The sequence below is a fragment of the Gymnogyps californianus genome, chromosome 3 (assembly GCF_018139145.2).
Source record: "Gymnogyps californianus isolate 813 chromosome 3, ASM1813914v2, whole genome shotgun sequence".
NCBI lineage: Eukaryota > Metazoa > Chordata > Aves > Accipitriformes > Cathartidae > Gymnogyps > Gymnogyps californianus.
Window position 1 is genome coordinate 7,315,583 of NC_059473.1, and position 20,027 is coordinate 7,335,609.

Genomic DNA, 20,027 nt, shown 5'->3' on the forward strand with positions numbered 1-20,027 from the left:
TTCGTGTGTGCGAATATCCCGAGGGGAGCCCTCTCAGGGAAGAGCTTCAGAGCCCACAGCAGTGTGCAGTGCCTGTAAGGAGATGAAACAATAGCTGCAACACCAAGAGCCTTCGCACAATTACTTGGTGAGGATGTTAGGGTCAAGTGCTTTGCACATTTGCTGCACGGAGCAAATCGCTCACTCCTGAATGGTTAACTCTTTCTCTTCCTTCACCGTGTAATGTAATGCACAGCATCTAAGGGCATCCAAATTTGTGAATGCTAAGGAAGTAGCACTTGTGTTTCTTGTTACTTGCAATGGTTTATATTTCCCTGGTTCCAGGGCTGCTGTGAGACCTCTAAAACACTGCAGTGGAGCCCAAGCCCTGAGCCTATGTGAAGATTTAGTGATGCACAAGCCGTGCTCTGGCAGAGATGGGAAACCAGAGATGTCCTTGCTTGAGATTCAGAAGCGGAGCCAAGGAACTGTTCCCAAACTTCTTGTATTATTGATGCCTTGTTTCCTCATTAATGCCACAAAGATTTATGTGAAGGGACTTCCACGGTGCTAATGGAATTACCCACCTAAATCTCCCCCGCACCAATGGCAGGGAATGCTCCAGTTCTCTGCCCTCACGTTAGTGCTGGGTGAGTAATTGAATTATTTGTTAGCTAGCAAAAGTAAAAAACTTTTCCTTTTAGGTTTGATTTTTGTTGGTAGTGTTCAGGTCTTTTCAATACCTTTTAATTAGGCTTGAGTTATAATTTGAAATACAAATTGAAAACGTTTTGATCATTTTTCCCATTCCAACGCCAGTGATGGTCAGTGGTTTCAGTCAATCAGCTCTGCATTTTTTTCATGAATAAAATGTTGTCCTGCAACGTTTCACCTACCTCTATTTAATGCACAAAAATCTGTCTAAACGAGCATCTTTGAAATAGATATGTTTCCCATTAGCACTAATAGCAATTACATGCTTGCACTGGTGACGTCCTGAATCCACTGTTCCTCTGTATGATGTGCATCACTAGTTGAAGGCAAGGAAGACGTTGACTCCAGTGCACAGGAAATGAGCTGTGCTTCTCTCAAAGTGCAAGCTGAGAGAAGCCCAGCAATCTCATCTTTTAGGGTCAGGAAGACGCTGTGTTTCTTGAGGCTGTAGCAAAGACAGGGCATGAAAAGACCCCTCTGACGGGGACATCAAAATGCGCAGAGGCCACGTAGTCCGAGGGTCAGAGCCTGTATCAGAGGGATGCGAGCCATTTTTGGGGCATCCTTCACACAGACTGAGCAAGGTGCCATAGGCAGGGGTAGGTGGTCAGGCTGTGCACTCCTTCCCTCCCTTGCCTTGTGATAACTCGGGCAGCATCGAGTTAAACGAGCATGGTAGGAGCTGTGCAACTTCGGCATGCCTGTGCCTGCTCCTGTCGGGACTTTCACATCGCTTCAAATCTGGTTATGATTTTGCTGAAAATCCTTACCCGTAGCCTCACTGTTGCCAGTTAATTTCCTAAAATCCCCTTGCATTTGATATCTGTGCCAGTGCACAGAAGTGCACTGGTTGAGCTCAGGGAGGATAAAAGGAGCAGCAGAATTGCTTGCGCTGAACAGGACTGACTTCTGGTCTAGTGAAAATGGCTGTGAAGGAGTAGGAATAAATCTGAAAGAAGCCACTCTTAAACCAAGATGGGATGATACAGCTGGGGCTGGGTAGCCTATTGTGTGAAACCACTTTTACTACTCTTGTTCAAGTGTGTGCACAGACACCTGGGAGTGATTTACTCATTGTAATGGGCCCGATCCTGTGAAGCTGTGAGTGTTGCCAGCAAAGGTGACCGGATTGGCTGCTTCCTGCAGAAGGAGGAGAGGTTGTATCCACGGGAAAGAGAAATACAAGCTCAGGACACTGGAAGTATGAGACTCTGGAGATTAATGATAGAAAACTATCATGTGTTTGGGGAGAGGAAAGTAAGCAGGAAACAGGAGCCTAAATTGGGCTGCAGCTCCCTGGGCAAAACACTCAGGTTATAAATATTCTGGTAGCATTTAGAGCAGGACTGGCTGTGCTGATTGCTCTTCACTGTCCTTGACAGTATCGGTGTGTTATTCATGCTAGTACTCTGCTTTGCTGACAAAACCACCTGGAGTATCTCAGAGGTGTGGGAGGAGGCTGTGTGTGGGTTTGGCAGCAAGACTTCTGAATATGCCGGTGAGCAAGGAGGCTGAGCCCTGCTTGCCACTGCAGCCTGCAGCACTGCGGGACAGGAGCGGTGGGTTGGGTTGTGAGTGTTTAATTGTTCAGCTGGTGCCAGGAATGCTGGTTTTAAAGAGCGTCTTCTCAAAGGAGCCAAACCTTTACATGAGATCACTGACTCGTCTTGACCTTTGTGATCAAGCTGGCACAAGGGCTTGAAAAGAGCCATCACCCTCCTCCCCAGCCCCAAAGCTGACGGGCAAGGGAAAGCGAGGCACGAAGAGGAAAATGTGGGGTGCTGAGGCCCCAGCCAGGTGGAAGAGCTGGGAGCAAAGCAACAAAATGCTTCTTATTGTCAGGCTTAAAGCACAGCAGATTTCAGCCTTCAAAATCCCACAGCAATTGCTTTACAGGAGCAAAATGGTTACTGCTCCAAGGAGTCGGCGCCTGCGGTGAGCTCTACCTTTCCCTCCCTCTTTGCCATGGGCCTTTCCTCAGGAAGACTGAGGTGCAACTGGAAGTCACCAGCTCCCACGGTTTGTGATAAACGAGACCAGGCACTGGTCAGTGTTTTCTAGGCTGCAATTTATGGGGTCACTGGGAATTGCTGCATCGCTGAATGCAGTCAATCCACTTAACAGCACAGCATTGCTTCTAAAGGATCCCAGCCGGCTGCTCCTGTCTGCTGTGGCGTACAGAAATGAAAAGTGCAATCCAGCCTCTGGTTCAAATGAAAATTCTCTCTAATCTGGAATAGCTCTACCCTGGGAGGTGCCTTAAATATGATAGCAGGGCTGCTGTGCTGGGGAATATGCTTTTTTATTTGTAATGAAAAGAACTTTATTCCTATCATAAAAAAGTTTAGTACAGAAAGTTAACTAAGGTAATGTTTTAGAAGCTGAAAATATCAGGAACTCAAATAAAAGGCAACAGTGATTTTATTTTATTTTATTTTATTTTCCCCTCCTCTTTTAAAGCCCCAGGGAATTCATTTCCTGGTGTCATTGTCGTAACTCCAGACCTAAGTAATTCATTTGTATTCATGTCAGTCCCACGTATGCTTCCGTAAGTATTGCATGCAATTTAAAGTAAATGGACAGTTAAACTAAAGATGGTACTGAGCAAATCAGACTGCAAACCATACGTATAGGCAGGAATATAGCCCTTTGCAAGAGCTCCACTGTGCCATCAGTTGTTCTCTGCCTGGCTGCAATGTTTTTCTTGGATCATTTATACAAAGAGGCCACTTTGATTTTTGTTTCCATATGTGACATATTGTAAGACCGGTGCTGATGTCCCCATGGTGTCAGTTAAAGTATTGCCTATTTCTCTAGCTGATATATTTGGCTGATTTATATGCCCTGTAGGAAGGATACATGGAGTTAGGACATGCAGTGCAGACTCCAGCCCTGAAATTTAAGGGCACTTGCTCTGAACTTAAATGTGTAGGGTAATGGGTACCAGAGATGGAGCATGGCTGAGCAGGCAAGTCTGACATTTCTCAGGTACCAGTCTCCTCTGGATGGGGAACATTTTGCAGACTTAGACTGTGACCGTTGCTGTGTCAGTGATTGTCATCTACTTGATGACAACCTCACCTATGCATGTTCATCCAATCTGCGAGTTTGGTTGGTTTAGAGCAATATGAAGGAAAATGAGTTTTGAACCCAAGAATTGTGTGAGCTTGTTTGCAAAGAGGAGGATGCGAATAAGTTAACTGTGTGTACCTTAAGCATTTGGGGTTTCTAGCTTCAGTAAATGAACTCACTGAAGGAATGGAGCAGTGCTTTCTCCCACTACCTGATCTGCATCTCATTTAATAAGTTATCTTCCATTTTGATATTTACATTTCACCCTGTTAATGCTGTTGGACAAAACAGTGACTACAACCAACAAGGCTGAGTAATTTAGGGAAAATTTTCTGGGACCCTCTCTCTGCTCATTCCCAGTTGTGCTGGTGTCACTGTTGTGGCTAAAGTCTATACTAAGCAGGTAACCTTAATGTAATTCAAAAGTCAGACTTTTCATGTTAAACTCTAGGTTTTGGCTTAATAGCCTCTCAACTAATTCCATTGTTTAGCCAATCAGGACTTTAAACCAGGCTGTTTCTGTAAAGGAGCCAGTGTTTTCTGGACATGTCTCTTTGCAAGATGATGCAGGAGTTACTGTATGGTTATGGTTGAGTTATGGTTATTTTTAGGGTTAGGGTTCGTGCTGGGAGAACAAGAAAGGCTAAAGCGTGATTGGAGTGGGCCTCTGAAGGGGTTCCCAAGGGCAGTGTGGGCTGCAAAGGGACCTGGGCTGTGAGAAACTTTCTAGTTGGTGTGTTATAGTTGTCTTGGCCAGGGTTGGGGAAGAAAAACCTGAACAGATACCTTGTTTCTGACTCCCTCTTAATCACAGTTGCTTTCGGGGCAGATGCATCCCTTTCCTGGTGCACAGTTTCCAACTCCAAGGAAACCATTAGCAATTTTTACTTAGAGTATACTTTGAAATGTATCATCTATCATTATTATCTTATTTTGAAGGAAATGGGCCATTCATGATTTTGAAATCACAAGCTGTAATGATTTCTCTCTCCGTGAGAATTCATTAGGCTCTATTTCATCAGCTACCTAATGCACACTATGATCTTTCCAAACAGCAATTGCAGTTGCACAACAAGAAAAACAGACTCCGTGGACATGAGGAAAAACACCCTGGATAGCAGTCTAGACAGTTCAATTCTGCAAAATCAAAAATCGGATAGCAATAGTTTAGGTAAATTGAAGCTGAAAGAAAGCAAAATCACTTTGCAGACCCAGGATAAATGAAAAGCCAATCTGAATATCAAATCGACCCTGCTCCAGGGGAGAATAATTTGGCATGATGTATTTGCCATCTCTGAATGTGTTACTTACGGACAAATTAAGTGGTGTGCCTGGAAAAAAACAGGAGGTGAACATAAAGTCACGAGGAAATAAGGGTCTTGATCCAAATGCAACCCTGAGATCATTTTGGAGCCGATACACTTCTAAGGGAAAGCAGCACTGTAAACTACAAGGTTTTTCTTGGTAGGAGTGTTTCTTTATGCAGAAATTATACAGCTATTGACACCAATTTTAGCATGGCAGCTCAGGGACAGCATTAATGAACATAGGGCAAGTAGGAATGAGTGTATGAGAAATGAAGAAAAAGTACCCAGTAGAGGGACTGGGGGAGTGGGTAGTAAGAGGCATATCCTGGCCTCAGTGAAGTTATTGGAAATTTTGTCATGAACGTCCAAAAAATGAGTGTGCTTCCCCCTCCGCCCCCCGTCTTCTCTTTTTTTAATAGTGGTCTTGTTAAAGTGTTTCTGTAGCCAAGCAGCCTTCCTCAAATGCTTGGAGTGGCTGGATTCATCACTGAACCCACCGCCCTGAGAGCCAGAACAGGAGTGGTTTCATTCATGAATTCTTGCTGCCAGGTCTCATTAGTGAAGTAAGTGTTCTCTCTTCTCCTAATTACCCTGTGCAGACATCCGTGGTGCTGTTCAGCTTCAGTTCATGGTCCCTTCAAGCTAAGTGCAGCTTCATAAAAAGCCAGCCTGTTTTGTAAGATGTGCAGGGTAAGAAGGCACAGACCTGCTGGGTGGGTGCAGAGCATAAATGTGAGGGCTAAATGAGAAGGCGGGGTGGCAGGAACAGGAGTGGGAGATTGTACGTGTTAGTTACCATTGGGTCTCAGGGGAGTTTTGCCACCAAACTCCATCAAAATGAGAGTTTCAACCTTTAAAAGTACAATTCAGTGGCTTGTTTCGTTAAATAAGCTAGTAAAGATTGTATATTAGTCTCTGACAGGGCTACATTTGGGTGAAAACCATGCTGAATTATTTATTTTGTCATTAATGTCACACAAACCACAGTAAGGAGAATTATATGGGCTGCAAAGGTGAGCAGTGCTAAGTCAGATTCAAACAAATGGAATTGTTATTCTTCAATACCACTCGTGGATTGCAGCTGCCTAATGCATCCAGGAGAGGATGAGAAGTGAATGGTAAATCAATGGAAAGGTTCACACCTGACTGACGGCCTTTAAATAATGTAAAGGGTCCCTCAGCACATGGCGGGGTTGTATAATACATTAGCATTTAAGACTAGTGGAAAGACATGCAGGGAAGTGTTTCGGAAGTTTTGTCCTTGTAGCTGCAAAGCTCAAAGAGCTGGAGAGGAACGTACCTGGAAAATGGAGTGGAAAGCTCAAACCGTGCCTGGAGAATGAGAAAACAAAGAAATCTTAATTTGGCCAGACTAAATTTTGTTGATATTGGCCTTTGGTAAGCCCAAAAGGGGTCTTGTGCTGCACAGTGCAGAGGACTCAAGGGCACGGTGCTCTCTGTAATACTCCAGGCAAGGAGGTGAACCCAAGGCCAGTTTGGGAGCGAGAGCTCAGCCCCCTCTTGTGTCACACAAGAAGACATCTCTGTAAGCCACACTGTAAGAGTTTCCAGAACTTGGATGGTCTGCCTACCTCTTGTCAGCTGTGGACACACCATTCAGGGAATCCTGGGTGCTTACAGCTGTGTTCCTTCTTCTGTAAAGCAGCACGTTTCCCTGAACAAACATCTATGCAAACGCAAACAGAAGGGCATCAAGCAGTTGGATGAATAAAAGTGGAAGTTGTTTCTAGCAAATATGGTTGCAGGTTATAGTCACGTTCCCTCTCTGGTTCTGCAAGTCTGTGTGTTATTGTATATTCTCTTCAGACACGTGTACATTCTGTCTTGCTCACGTGCACGCTTGCTCTTTCTGAATTATGAAAGGTCTGAACTTTGCATTTTTGACTCAAGAAATGGGTCATAAATGGACCATTGATTTGTAGCTGTTTGGTGTGCTCAGAAAAAAAGTTGCAAGAGAAAGAGTATAAATATCTGTGAGCAGACAGATGGACATACCTGATCCCTGTGAGCAGGCTTTTGAATTACATCTGCTAGATGAAGACCAAGAATGTAGGGAAATTCTTTATCTGGTTTTAACCCTGGTGGCGATTGTACAAGCTTGATTATAAATTACATCTTTTCCATTTATAGAGAAGCTACCCACAGAAAGTGACACATGAAGATGTGGAAACCGTGAGACCCATTATTGTGGCTTCATATTAAATATGAATATCTAGATAAATAAAAAGCCTGCATGTGTGTGTATATATATATATTTAAAAAAAAAAGAAAGTACATGGCTGACACTCTTTTCACTATTCTGCTTTCATATTGTTGTTGGGCACTGTTGAATGTACATGGCCTCACCAGCAGCTGCTGTCTATCGACATCCTCTGCTTACCCAAAAGCAGTGAAATTGAGGTGCATCGGCTGCAACCCCTGCCCTCCCTCTGGAAGTGTTTCCCCACCAGGCTGGGAGAAATTGGGACTTGGCAGGGATGGTATTTGATTTCTGATTCAGTGGCAGACTTTTTGTGGGACATTAGGTGTACAGCGATTTACGCAGCTACGTAAGCTATTCAGTTTTATGTTTTGTCATCTATGAAATTGGGAGAAGTAGCCTGAAAATTATGTAGCGATGAGAAATACTTTAGTGACTGTATGGTGCTGAGGCACAACTGTAATGAGGTAACAAGACTGTGAAACTTTGATTTATTAAATTCTTTCCTACTTTAATAGTTAAAGTTTATGGCAACAATGTCAGAAATACATCTGTTTTTTTAAGAAGCTGAGGCATCATTTATTCTATAGTGAGAAACCACAGCCAGTAGGAAGACAAAAATTAACTTTTTAAGTAACTTTACTGAGGGTGTGCCTGTCAGTTCATGAAGGTGGAGAGAGTTTGTTTTTGCATGTTGGATAGTCCGCAGCAGACTGGGAGATTTATATGGAAGATTTCACGGAATAAGCTGTGTACGGTAATGGTTGGATGCAGACTTTAAACAGGCACATCAATCAAAAGGGACTTCTGACAGACAGGAATGGGCTAAAGAAATTAATTGCACATGTTTTCTCAACAATAGAGAAAGTTTTAATTTAAAAGTATGATGGACAAAATTCTGCTTTGTTTTGTTCATGAATACTAATAAACAAACCCCTAATCTGGTAACACCGTTTGCTTTGGTGTCTTTAGATACTCCTCTGACTTTCTGATAGAGCTATGAAAACTCTCCCCTCTCTTCCCAGGCTTTCTTCTCTTTTATCTACCACCCACTGGTCTCCTCGCTTGATCCCCTTCTCCCAGCTGGATGCTCTGAAGTTCGCGCTTGCTTTTGGTGCCTCCAGGCCATGGGATAAAAGGTAAGCACAGCACCATCGCTGGAGAGCTGAGTCTCTTGACCTTTTCAGCAGCCCCTGTTTGATGAGAAGAACCAGCAGACGGGAGAAGCGGGAGGGTCTCTTTGCAGCTACCTGGCTGGAAATCCAGAGTAGCTCCCTTTAACTATGAATTCAACGTGGCAACTTAAAATGTGTCTCCACTAGCAGCTGCCTTTCACTGGATTTACTTGACTGGGCTTTGTTGTTTATTGTCCTACTAATTTCTGTGTTGCTGTGTATATGTGTGTCATACATCATGTGTGACACGTCACTAGTATTTATTTTGATGTGTTCTTTTTTTCCCCCTACATCATAGACAGAGATACTGAGCAACATGGGGCCAATATACAGCCCACAGGGACCTGTCAGAAATACTCCAGTGGATGAGGATTTCACCACTTGCCGTTCTGTTTGAACAGCTGTCATTTAGTCATTTTTGTTGAGAAATGCAGCACACTCCGATTTGACTCTGCCCTGTGAACCCACGGGCAGAGTAGTTGCACGACATACAGTTACTCAGTTCAGACAGGGTGTGATGAAGGAAAACCCTCCCAAATACAGAGCAGAAAACTGATTCTACTCAATAGTCTCATACATGCCATGCTGTTATGAGCCACCTATTCGAATAAAAATTTCAGAAAGGTCATCTAAGTGGTTGGCTGGAAAGTTGGGTGTCTTGAAAACTCTGGAGTGGCTTTATTGCAGTGGGGTAAAAAGAGTATTTGGTCAAACACCTTTAAAAAAGTGTAAGGCACGTGTTTGGGTCTGGTAACCTCCAGGAAAGTTGTGTGAGCATGCAGCTGTGGTGGGGTGGCATGCAGTGAAAAGAATGGTTATAGTCCCGATTAAGGCAATCAGGATAATATCACTGAAGTGACTCAAATTAGTTTGTATTTACACCAATGTGAGTGAAAGCACAGTTTGCATTTTAGCCTAGAAGAGTAGCTCCTGGGGAAAAAAAAAATTGAATATGCTGCAGTCACAGATCACCATTAACTGTAGAAAGGGGGGTTGGCTGCATTACACTGGGTGAAGCTACTTCAGGTTTTGATCTTGCTGTAGCATTGTTACTTCTCGGAGTAATTACTCAGTATTTATACAACACTTTCTTTTCCTGACCGATAGAAAAGCTTGTTTGCCATAGCAACTCCAGTGGTGACTCTGCTTCTCAGGCACAAAGCACCTTCCAGCAGATGCACATCAGTACATAAAGAACTTTGGAAATTGTTGGTGTTTTAGAGCAAAAAGGATCTGACGTACTAATAAGATGCCAAACAGATAATAAGGTATGCTACAAGCTCATTAACTAAGATTCCTTTGTAATCAACTTCAGTAATGCTTTTGTTTCCCCTGGGTTTTTTGCTTTCTTTTGTCTATGCATACATTTAAAAAAAAAAAAAATTAAAGATTTTCTTGAGAAATGAAAGGATACATGTGCAGGTGTTGAAGGATATTTTTAGCCTAGTGTTTGACAAAGACATTGTTAGCACTCCCAAAAACAACCGAACGTGAGAGTGGATCCATGTTTCCCTTAAGGGAAGCCACTCTGGGGTTGCGGTGATCCAGACCAAAAGGCTGCTGGATGCTTGCCTGGGCTGTCTGCAGAATTTGCAACCAGTGACTTAGTTTCCTTCTCAAGCTAAGTGTGTTTGAGGAAGGCAAGGAATCCCTCAGCTTTTGGCTGACTTCTTTTTTTGTCTCTCACAGAAATGTTGCTGCTGTTGCAAAAGTCACCATAGGTTGCTGCTTCTTGATGTGTCAGTGCACAGGGATGGGCTGAGAGCAACCTCTGCCTTCACCAGCAGATCCCGAATGCATTGTCCTGGCTCGGAGTTAGCCTGGCTGTTGAACAACAATATATTGGAGTGATTTACTCACTCTGAGAAAACAGACCTTCCTCTCGCAGGTGTCTGACTCTTCTGGCTGGAGCCGCTGTGCAGGCTTCAGCAGCGGGCAGCTGTGCCATTTCTGTGTAATTTCAGTGAGGGAAGTGGAGAACATTGAATATTTTTCCAGCTTTGCAATTTAATAGCCAGCTTGTAAATGATAAAGGGAGGAGGGCTGTTCTAGAAATGAAGAAGAGGCAGGAGAGCAGGAAACAACATATCACTTTACGCAACCATCCTCAGGTCTGATCGTGCTCCCTCTGAGATCAGCTGAGGTTTCCCCATCATTTATGCAGGTACCCCTCAAGGTGCTTATCTATTTTCCTGGCAAGCTTTTGAGTTGTTCCCAGGCTGTATGCAGCTGCAGCACCTGGGGCAGGTTAGCGGCTGTGTGGATGGATTTGCAACGGTCTTTTGGGGCAAAGCATGCCAGATCCAAAAGCTCTTGGGCTCGGTAACAACTACCATGATGCTCAGAGCTCTGGATCGAGCCCCAGAAATACTGATAACCAGCTGAAACTGGAAGCAAACCCAGCTCATAAAAATGACTGTCAAAACAGGCCTGATGCATTTTGCTTAAAATTTGACCAATTGTCAATGTTTTGACTGGACAAAGTTTTTCATAATATTATCAGAATCTTCTCATTCCTTTGGGGTTAACTAAGGGCACAAAGGAGATGATTCCTTTAAATAAACGTTCAGATGAGAAAATAGGAGACAGGACCATATGACCTTTTTATAAACAAACAAATAAAAAAACCCCAACCAACCAAAAAAATCCCACCCAAAAGAACAAAAGAGAAAAGCCTAAGTATCAGTGCCTTCGTGGAAGGCTTGGCCAGCAAAGCTCCAAAGCAAATCATAATCCAGTAATTGGTGGCTTTCTGCACCACCAGTTCTGTTTCTTGAAGCAGTAAATTCATCTTTGCATCTCTGTTTAGAGAAAACCTCAGGGTCCTGCCTGCCTTTACTAAAGCATGAATAACAGCAACAGGGGATGGCAATGCAACGCCATCTCCTTGGGCAGCATGGGCCACGGACCTTGCGCAAGGTCTTCTGGGATGCTCTGCTGCAAAAAAGAAAAAAAATCTATTATTTCTGCTTCATTTGTTATCAGCACATAAAGATAAGTTGGCGTAAGGCAGTGTTCAGAAGGAGTTAGCTTGCCAGTGTGAGCACATTGCAGTTAACGTTGATGTACTGAAGCAAAGGTCAGGGTAAGATTTAAGTGGAGATTGAGGGGAAAGTAGAAGCAGGTAAGCCCTGCTTAGTAGAGAGCCTTCTTCCCTGTATGGGGGATTGGCAGTGACACATTTCATTTTACAGATATTGAGAGTTGTAAGAGTGAAGGCAAGGCTCAGGATAAGGTGTCAGCCTGACCTTAATCTGGAATTCATGGAGACCAGTGGTCTGGGTTAGGGCTTGCTCTTAGAAGTGTATGTTGGCTTTAGCAGGACAAAACCCAGGCACGGTATTTCATTCGCACAGTGAATCCTCCAAGTCAATTTCTGACTGAATTGAAGCTTCATCTTGTGGTTGAAACTATTTTGAAATCCACTCTTTTTCTCTCTGCTGCTGCTAGGGACCCAACTGTGTAAAGATGACTGAGTTTCATCTGCATGACTTCGGGAGCCAAAGGAATTGTGTTCTCCACAGCTTATTACGGGTAGGACATCTACAGAAAGTGCTGTTCATTTGTATTCCAAAATTATCTTCCCTAGCTGTGATCTTCTGCTCTGGAGTTGACACCTGTAAAAGAAAAACAAGTTTTAGCTTTTGATTTATCCATTGATTCAATAATTGTTTTCTCTGTGTAATGGTGATCCCTGGAAGAGATGCAAAGTGTTTGGTCTTTCCTGCCTGTCTGACAGGTTATATTTTAAAGGGAAATTGTAAGAAGTGAGAGATCCCCACACTTCCATGCTCCTGCTCTCCAGGAAAACTGAGATACTAAGTAGCTGTTGGCTTGTGCTGGAGTTCCCTCCGGCATTTTGTAAAACCTGCTTTCCTTGAGAGAGATCTTGAATGCTATTTTGCCTCCTGATAACCCTCCATCTCCTTCTCCCCACCTTTGGCAATATATACCTGTGGAGGTGGTAGAACCCTGAAACCTTTTAAGATTTTTCTGTTTGTGTGAGCTGTGGAAAACTCTTGCTTGTCTACCGCCCAATATCTCCGTCCATGGTGGCAGGCTGGTTTAAGGTTAGGGCTGGGGTTGGGGTCAGGTCCCCTGGCTCCACAGGGGTGGCTGCAGTCACTGCTTCCCAAGGACAGAGGAGTCCTGCTAGAGCTGGGGTGAGGGTTTGAAAATGCCCCATACTTGCGTATGATGTGCTGTATATCACACCAGACACGCTGGTGCTGTAGTTTTTCTTGTCTCCCTCCTTGGGCTCACGAGAAATGCAATGAAGGCATCTGCCTGCTGAGGAAGCTGTAGCTAATATTAGACCTGCCCTGATAAAAGCCGCGCTTCCCTGCTCCTGCAGCAACTCAGAGGCTGTGCCGCAGGCCATCATCCCCTGATGCTTTCCCCATGCAGGCAAAATGGACAGCCCCACTGAAAGCCGAGCTGGGGCCGCAGCCCCCTTTTTGGGTCCTACCCTGTGCTGGAAGGTGCTGTGCCGGTGCTCGGGGCAGAGCCGGGCTGCTGCCTGCACCCATCGTTGCCTGCGTTCCCGTGGTCCTTCCTCACGCTGCTGCGCTGTTTGTTTTCTTGATGGGAAGAGTAACATTTTGTGACAAAGGTAGGGCTTCGTAACAGCAGCAGCAGAAATTACTCTCCTTTCTGACTAGTTGTTCAAGGAAAATCTTTCAGATCTGACTCTCCGGGGGCTGAAATCAATGCAGGCATTAAGCAATGTGGCTTGGCTATTTGGATAAAATAGCCTAGTTTTGATTAGGTAGGGAATCGGAGGATAAAGGGATTTCTTTTTCTCAGAATTGGGCAAAGAATAGCAATGTAAAAAGCTGGATCAAATAGCTAAAGCCAGTATCTTCCCCTTGAGGCTTTCTTTTGGTTCCTTTGTAGCACATCAACTTAAAAGAGACTTAAACTCCAATTTTTGCAGGGTTGCTGAGTGGGAGGGCAAAAAATAAAAGAAAAAGGGAGTTCACAGCTGCAGCCTCTTAGGAAATTGTGGTAACAACCTGTCATCCTTGGAGTTGTAGTTGATAACGCTTCTGTATGTCCTTGTGCCTGTTGGTCTTTATCTAAATTATCTGCTGGCACATCTGAAATTTAATGATGCCATATGACACTTGGTACAATACAGTCTATTTAGCGTGTTCCCCTCTCCTGGTACTCAGGAAGGCAGCATGGACAGGAGGAAAAAAAAAAAAAAATGCTGTTTCGCTACATTTTGCTCCTGATGTGTTAATCCTCTCCAGCCTGCTGAGCTGCTCAGTCTGTTGGCTACGTTTGGGCATTGCAGACTGAGAAGCTGATGCGCACGCTTTCACACGCCTGCAGACATACCTGTCCTTGTTGTTTATTCTTATAACTTAAAATATATTTGGCGTCAAAAGGAGAAAACAGATACAAAAATGCTTATTTTAACATCTCCTACATTAAGGAGCTATTCCTACTGAATTGGCATAGGGGTACGTGCTGCCGTTTCCTCCAAAAGGTGGTTTTCCCATGAAATACCTGCAATTTCCTTCCCAGAGCAAGGCGCAGACATTCAGAAGAATCGCCGACGGGGTGAGATTCCTGCAGCCCCTTCCTCTGCACTATTGCACTGCTCACACCCTGCTTTGCTGCTTTTATTCCTTATTTTCCCTTTTAGTGGCCAAGCTGGGCCTGAAGGCTCTGGATGGGTGACGGGGCAGGTGGACAGAGCCGCTCGTGACGCAGGGGGTGACGAACCTGACCCCATGCAAGGTAGGGGACCAGCAAGGACCCCACCCTGCACCCACAGAGCTGCCCCCAGGCACCAGCTCTGACTCCAGCTTCTCTCCCTCTTCTTCCCTGATTTGCAGTAACTTCTTTTTAGCCCTTCATGTCGCCTGCCTGGATCTTAATTTGATTTACAATACACATGCTGCCAGGCTACCTGAAATATATTGAAAGAAATAACACAAATATCCTCACAGATGTGATGACAAAAGAATAGAAAAAGAAAGAATTCCCTTAAAGGGGGAAAAAAGAAAAAAAAAGGCAAGGAAAGAAGGAAGACTCGGATATTTTGTCAGGTATATTCGGTGAGGATTTTTTTCAAAGAGCTTTTTGTTTTAATAATGTCTTTGGTTAAAAGGAAAAGCAGTTTTATTAAGAGTACTTCTACTTCTTTTCTGTAGAATTAATATTCACCCATGAAAAAATACAGCTTTCACTTGGCATGCTAATTTTGCCTGCTTATTTCCACTCCCTTTAATTTTTTAATGAAATTATACCTGGGTCCCTGTAATCCTAAATTCAACATGAAGAAGGAACCTGAATGCTACTGCACATCTGCTTGCTGATTTCCAAAATATCTTATGCAATATATGACTTGGAGAGAAGGCACACTTCCTATCATTGTTTGGGGTTTTGTTGGTTTGGTTTTCTTTAACATCAGCATCTGGTGGCACTGTATTGTGTCTATTCTGGAATTACAGTTCGGTGTGGGGTATGTTGCTACAACAGGAGCAGGATTTCACGGTGATGTGGGCCCGTCTCCTTAGGGAAAATTTTTCCCACAGCTCATGCCATTAGTTCACAGAAGATGGGGCTTATTGCAAGAAAGCTCTCGGTGAGCCCTGGGGACACCCACTCCAGTCGTGTCACTCACTGTCCCTGGCGCAGTTTCAGGATATTCCCATCACAGGTTCGATACGGCTCCGCGTTTGCCAGGGAGATTGTTGGTCTGTTTATTTACTAGCAGGGCACTGCGCAAGAGACCCCAGGCAACCGCTGCCCACCTCCCGGGGTGCGATTGCTCTCCCTGGGGACATAACAGCCCCGGCTGGGAAGAGCAATCAGACGTACATCGGTTGTGATGTTGTGCTTGAATCAAAGCCATGAGCCAAGAAATATAAAGCAGTCTCTGTGACCGTTCTCCCTAGGAGAGAATTTTTCTCTTATTTAACTGCCCCACACCTTTGCAAACCTTTTCTGCGCAGGCAGGCTATTGCGCTCTCACTAGCATAATGCATTTTTAATGAGCCCTTCTACAAAGACCACAAGGTAGCTCTGAAGCCTTAAGCAGAGGCCATGAAATTTTTTATTGTATCTGTAATTTTTTTTTTTCTTTTACTGCACAGAGAGAAATGCACTACAGCTCTGAGCAATAGTGACAGGATGATCCTGGGTGAACAGAAGATGAATCCATGGGTAAGCAGTTCCTTTAAGAGTAAAAACGGTGTTAAATTAGTCAAGTCTTGTGCTGCTTTGAAGCTCACAGGCATGACATTTTTGGTGGTTTTATTACATTTTTTTTGTGTTTGAGCTACTGCTTAGTCAAGTAGATGGTGTCAAATCCTGATAGAGCAAACTCCAACATCCTAAAGTCAAATGATAATATAATGCAACCGAGCTGGTTTGTTTTTTTTTTCCTTTTCATTCACTTAGGATATTTTTTAATACATCTGAGAATTTAACCATGTCTGTCACTGCAGTTTAAAAACAAGCCAAGGTAGTTACTTAGTTAATTCAAAATGACTGGAAAAGTTGAAGACAACTTGTGATTTCCGAAGCTCTGTATATGTAGGACAGCCTGTATTTCAATCTGAAGAAATTTTGCTGTAATATTCTTCATCATCTCCACGTTTTGATGGAAAAATCAAATGATTTTGTTACTCGGTGTTTCAGATGAGATGTTGCCTTTTCAGGTAGTGTAATTTCAGCTGTATATCATGAAGTGTAATGTTTTATCATTCTCTCTTGCTTAGGAAAATCTATTCTTGCCTAAATTATTTCTGTGCCACATCACCTTGAAGTATTTCAAAACAGAGCAACATGAAAAGCTCATCTTGAAGTGTTTGGCTTCTGTACTATAGACTGAGCTCTCATCACTATAGGATCTGAGCACCTTCCAGCAGCACATTAAACACCACGACTAACATCTGCCATGTTTTGTTTGCTTTTGCATCGTCGCCTCTGGGGAAAATGCATGTGCAGTGGCATGCCCAGTTTTGGTCAGCTTTCTCTGTATGAGATTGGTTTGATTTTTATTTTTTTTTTAAGAAAGATGCATTCTTTTGAATTTCAGTGAGAAAAGGCAAGATGGAAGAAACACATGTAGCACTCGGAGTGGCATGCAGAAATGTTTGTAGAGGCCCTTATATGTGGTGGGGCTGTTGTTCAGCTTTCTCAGACTAATCTGGAGGAAGTCCTGACCATGTGGGGATTTTTTTGTGGGAGAGAAGCAGAGCTGGACTTTCCTGAAAGCCAAGAGCTGGTGTGCACGTTGCTAGATCAGAGCAAGTGAAGTTGCAGTTCACTGGAGTCAAGCCACAAGACAGGGACTGCCCCTCAGAACAAAGCAGCATGCCCTTGCCATAGCAGAGGATGAACAGAAGGGTTACTTCTACAAACTGCTGTGTGAGAGCTTTGGGCTTGGATTCACGCTCACTTGCAGAGGTTTGTGGTTGTCCAAAGGGAGATTTTGCTGGCTGAGAGGTGGCAAACATGACGCTATTTTGGGACTGCTGGTCCTTGTGCAAGAAGGGGTTGACTTCAGTTTTGAGGAAGCCTGAAACTTCAACTCTGATGTGCAAGCCCCATCCCCTTCTGCTAGCTCAGATGTCGGTAGTTAGGCTTTATCTGCATTGCTAACTATTGTGATTTTCCACTGTTAACTCATCAAATGAGATGAGAGGATCTCATTACAAGGAGCTGCGGTATCTATTACCAATGCTGCAGTTTCAAATGAGACTCATTTTGCGTTGGAATTTAACAGTACTGAACAGACTGGATGAAGGCACAAATAGTTTAATTGTCCTGAAAGTCAACTCAATTTGCCAGAGGAATGAGGTGCTTTAATAGAGTCGATGTTAAACCACTGTGGCTCTTCGTCTTCGCTCTGCATGAGAGGTGGCCAGTCCTCCAACCACTGGCAAATGGATGCATGGCTGTTCTCACCTCCACCGGCAACATCATTGCTCTCTTTTACAGGAGTCATGGCTCAGTCCCTCGAAGGTGGCAGTCAGCCACTGGCATTGCTGTCCTGTAAAATGGCATAACACACAAATTAATCTGGACTCATTCCTAAATCCAGTGCTGCCTTACTAAATAAGCTGGACACAACTTACAAGTGTCTTTTGTCCTCTTCAAAATCTCAGACACAGCTGCCAGTACTCACTAATTCTGGAATAACTAGTTCAGAGTTCAGACCAGCATTTTCTGATCAGTTCTGCACAAAAGGTACTAGGTAAAACAGTTCCCCAGCTCATAAAACTAGGTGATCCCAGCTTCCTAAATTCTCTGTGCAATATCCAAACCAAATATTTTCTCAGGACTATCAGTTTTATTAACTTCTTTAATTTTATTTATTTTATTTCTCGAAAGACATGTAATGACTGGATAGCTGGAGATGATGGGTGAGAAGACTGTGCCAGCACAGTTATGAGGAAGAATGTGAACGTTTTTGGATAGGTAGTGAAAGGAGGAAGAGACTGCCAAGGGCAGGCAATCCTTAGAGACAGGGAGAAGAGGAGAGACAGGAGTGAATATAAAGGCTGTGCAGGCACAGGCAGAATTTGGGATCAAGTTTACCATAAGATTAGCAGGAACAGGTGCATTTACATTGCATGTAATGCACAGATCAAGGTTGGCGGTTGGCAGCCTCCTCCGTAGGGAGCAGGAGAGGTCCTCTCTGGTTTTCTGTCTTCCAGCTCGAGGGTCAACTAGACATTTCTAGGGATGCTTTATGATTTCCAGCTGAAGGGCACATGCTGAGCTTTAACTTATTCCCTTGGAGTGACTCCTGCTGCCTCTCCTAAATGCTTTAGGGTTTATTGCAGAGCTTTCTAGACTGCACTATAAACAATAAATGGTTAAAAGCCAATGAGGAGGGAAATTGCTGGTTAACTAATCCTAATCAAAATTGCTACTAGATGATGTGCAAACTCTGAGCTACCTGTGATGGGCAACAAATTCTCTCTCAAACTCAGCTTTAGATGCCTTTCGTGTGCCCTTCTCTCCAGCCTTTTCACGTGCCTGTTATTTCTGCTGCTATTTGCTACTTCAGAGTCTGGTTCTTCAGGTCAGGGGACATTTTGTCACTGACTGCTGCGTGGACAGGCGCCGGCTTCAAAACGTAGTTTTTATTGTTGTTTCTATTTGTTAAAAAAAAATCCTTATTAGCAGAAAAAGAAGCTAAATTTGCAAACAGAAAATGGTAAGAGGAGAGTCCCATGTCTTTTGATCATGATTATGCTATCAGAAGCACATTGGCATAATGAAGGGATAATTACTAACTATGCCGGGTTCTGTTTTCACACATTTATGACGATTAGGCACGGGAGCGGGCAGGTTGTCACTGATTTTAGGCAAAGCCCTTTAGCACGCACGAAGGAGCTTAAACGCAGATGGGAAACAGTTCATCCTTTGTAGCCTACCTCTGCATTTCCAGCAGGATTAAATTCACTGATCAGCAGCAAATGCACAGCGTGGAGTTGCACAAGCAATGCCCAGTCATTGTAATTCTTCATGGTAGCAAAAGAGGCAAAGTGATAAGTATTAAAATACTGGGAGACTCGAACACAGCAGTTGCAATATCAGAAGGCTTTGTATCAACTTAGCTGCCCTCTTGCACATGCACACAGAGTATGAAATCTTTCGCCCAAATTTAACTTGTCTTTGCTTTGGTTCCTGTACAACGGTCCCACGCAGATCTGTAGTTCTCTGTCACAAAACCTCCAGTCCACGATCTGTTGGCAGGAAACTTTGTCTGATGGACAACGCTGGGCAGCGATGCTTCCATGGGATAAAAGACTTCCAGCTCTTGCTCTGGTTCCAACTCTTTAATAGGATATTGAAAGGTGCATCCTCGTGCTGCCACCGAGCAGACTTGAAGGTCAGGGACCTCAAGCCCACACCTCCCTGCACAACCAGAGCCTGATTTTTCAGATGTGGCATTAGCACTGGACAGCCTCTTGCCACTCAACTTGAAATGCATGTTTTCCCCTTATATGGGTTAAAACCACTGAGGCTGCCTATTTTCAGTGATTCACGCATGTACATCTCATGATCAGTCTTATAGATTTGCTCCAGATTTTGTTGTGCTAATTACCATTCCGGGTGGCTATAAGTTAATTAGTAAGCTATGTGTTTCAGGGTGCACCATAACCGTATATAAATAAATCGTTAACTGAATAAAAAGTTGTCGTGGTTTAACCCCAGCCAGCAACTAAGCACCGTGCAGCCGCTCCCCCCTCCCCTTTCCCAGTGGGATGGGGAGGAGGATCGGGAAAAAAAAAGATTAAAACTTGTTGGTTGAGATAAGAGCAGTTTAATAACTACAGCAGAATAAAATATAATACTAACTAATAATAATAAAAATATAATAATAATAGTAATGAAAAGGAATATAACAAAGAAAAAAAGAGAAGTAAAACCCAAGAAAAGACAAGTGATGCACAATGCAATTGCTCACCACCTGCTGACTGATGCCCGAGCAGCGATCCGCCCCTCCTGGCCAACTCCCCCCTGTTTATATACTGGGCATGATGTTTTATGGTATGGAATACCCCTTTGGCCAGTTCGGGTCAG

The 20,027-nt window shown here is 43.8% G+C and overlaps 1 long non-coding RNA gene across 1 annotated transcript in view; it reads left to right on the forward strand.

The window, feature by feature from the left end:
• Window positions 1-16,437, forward strand: part of LOC127015125 (uncharacterized) — a 30,654-nt gene extending 14,217 nt beyond the window's left edge. The window contains exons 3-9 of the long non-coding RNA XR_007766276.1: window positions 325-629; window positions 8,319-8,432; window positions 9,576-9,736; window positions 11,919-12,002; window positions 14,122-14,216; window positions 15,578-15,647; window positions 16,205-16,437. This is a non-coding gene — a long non-coding RNA (uncharacterized LOC127015125). The remainder of the gene's footprint in view (window positions 1-324; window positions 630-8,318; window positions 8,433-9,575; window positions 9,737-11,918; window positions 12,003-14,121; window positions 14,217-15,577; window positions 15,648-16,204) is intronic.
• Window positions 16,438-20,027: the final 3,590 nt, after the last annotated feature.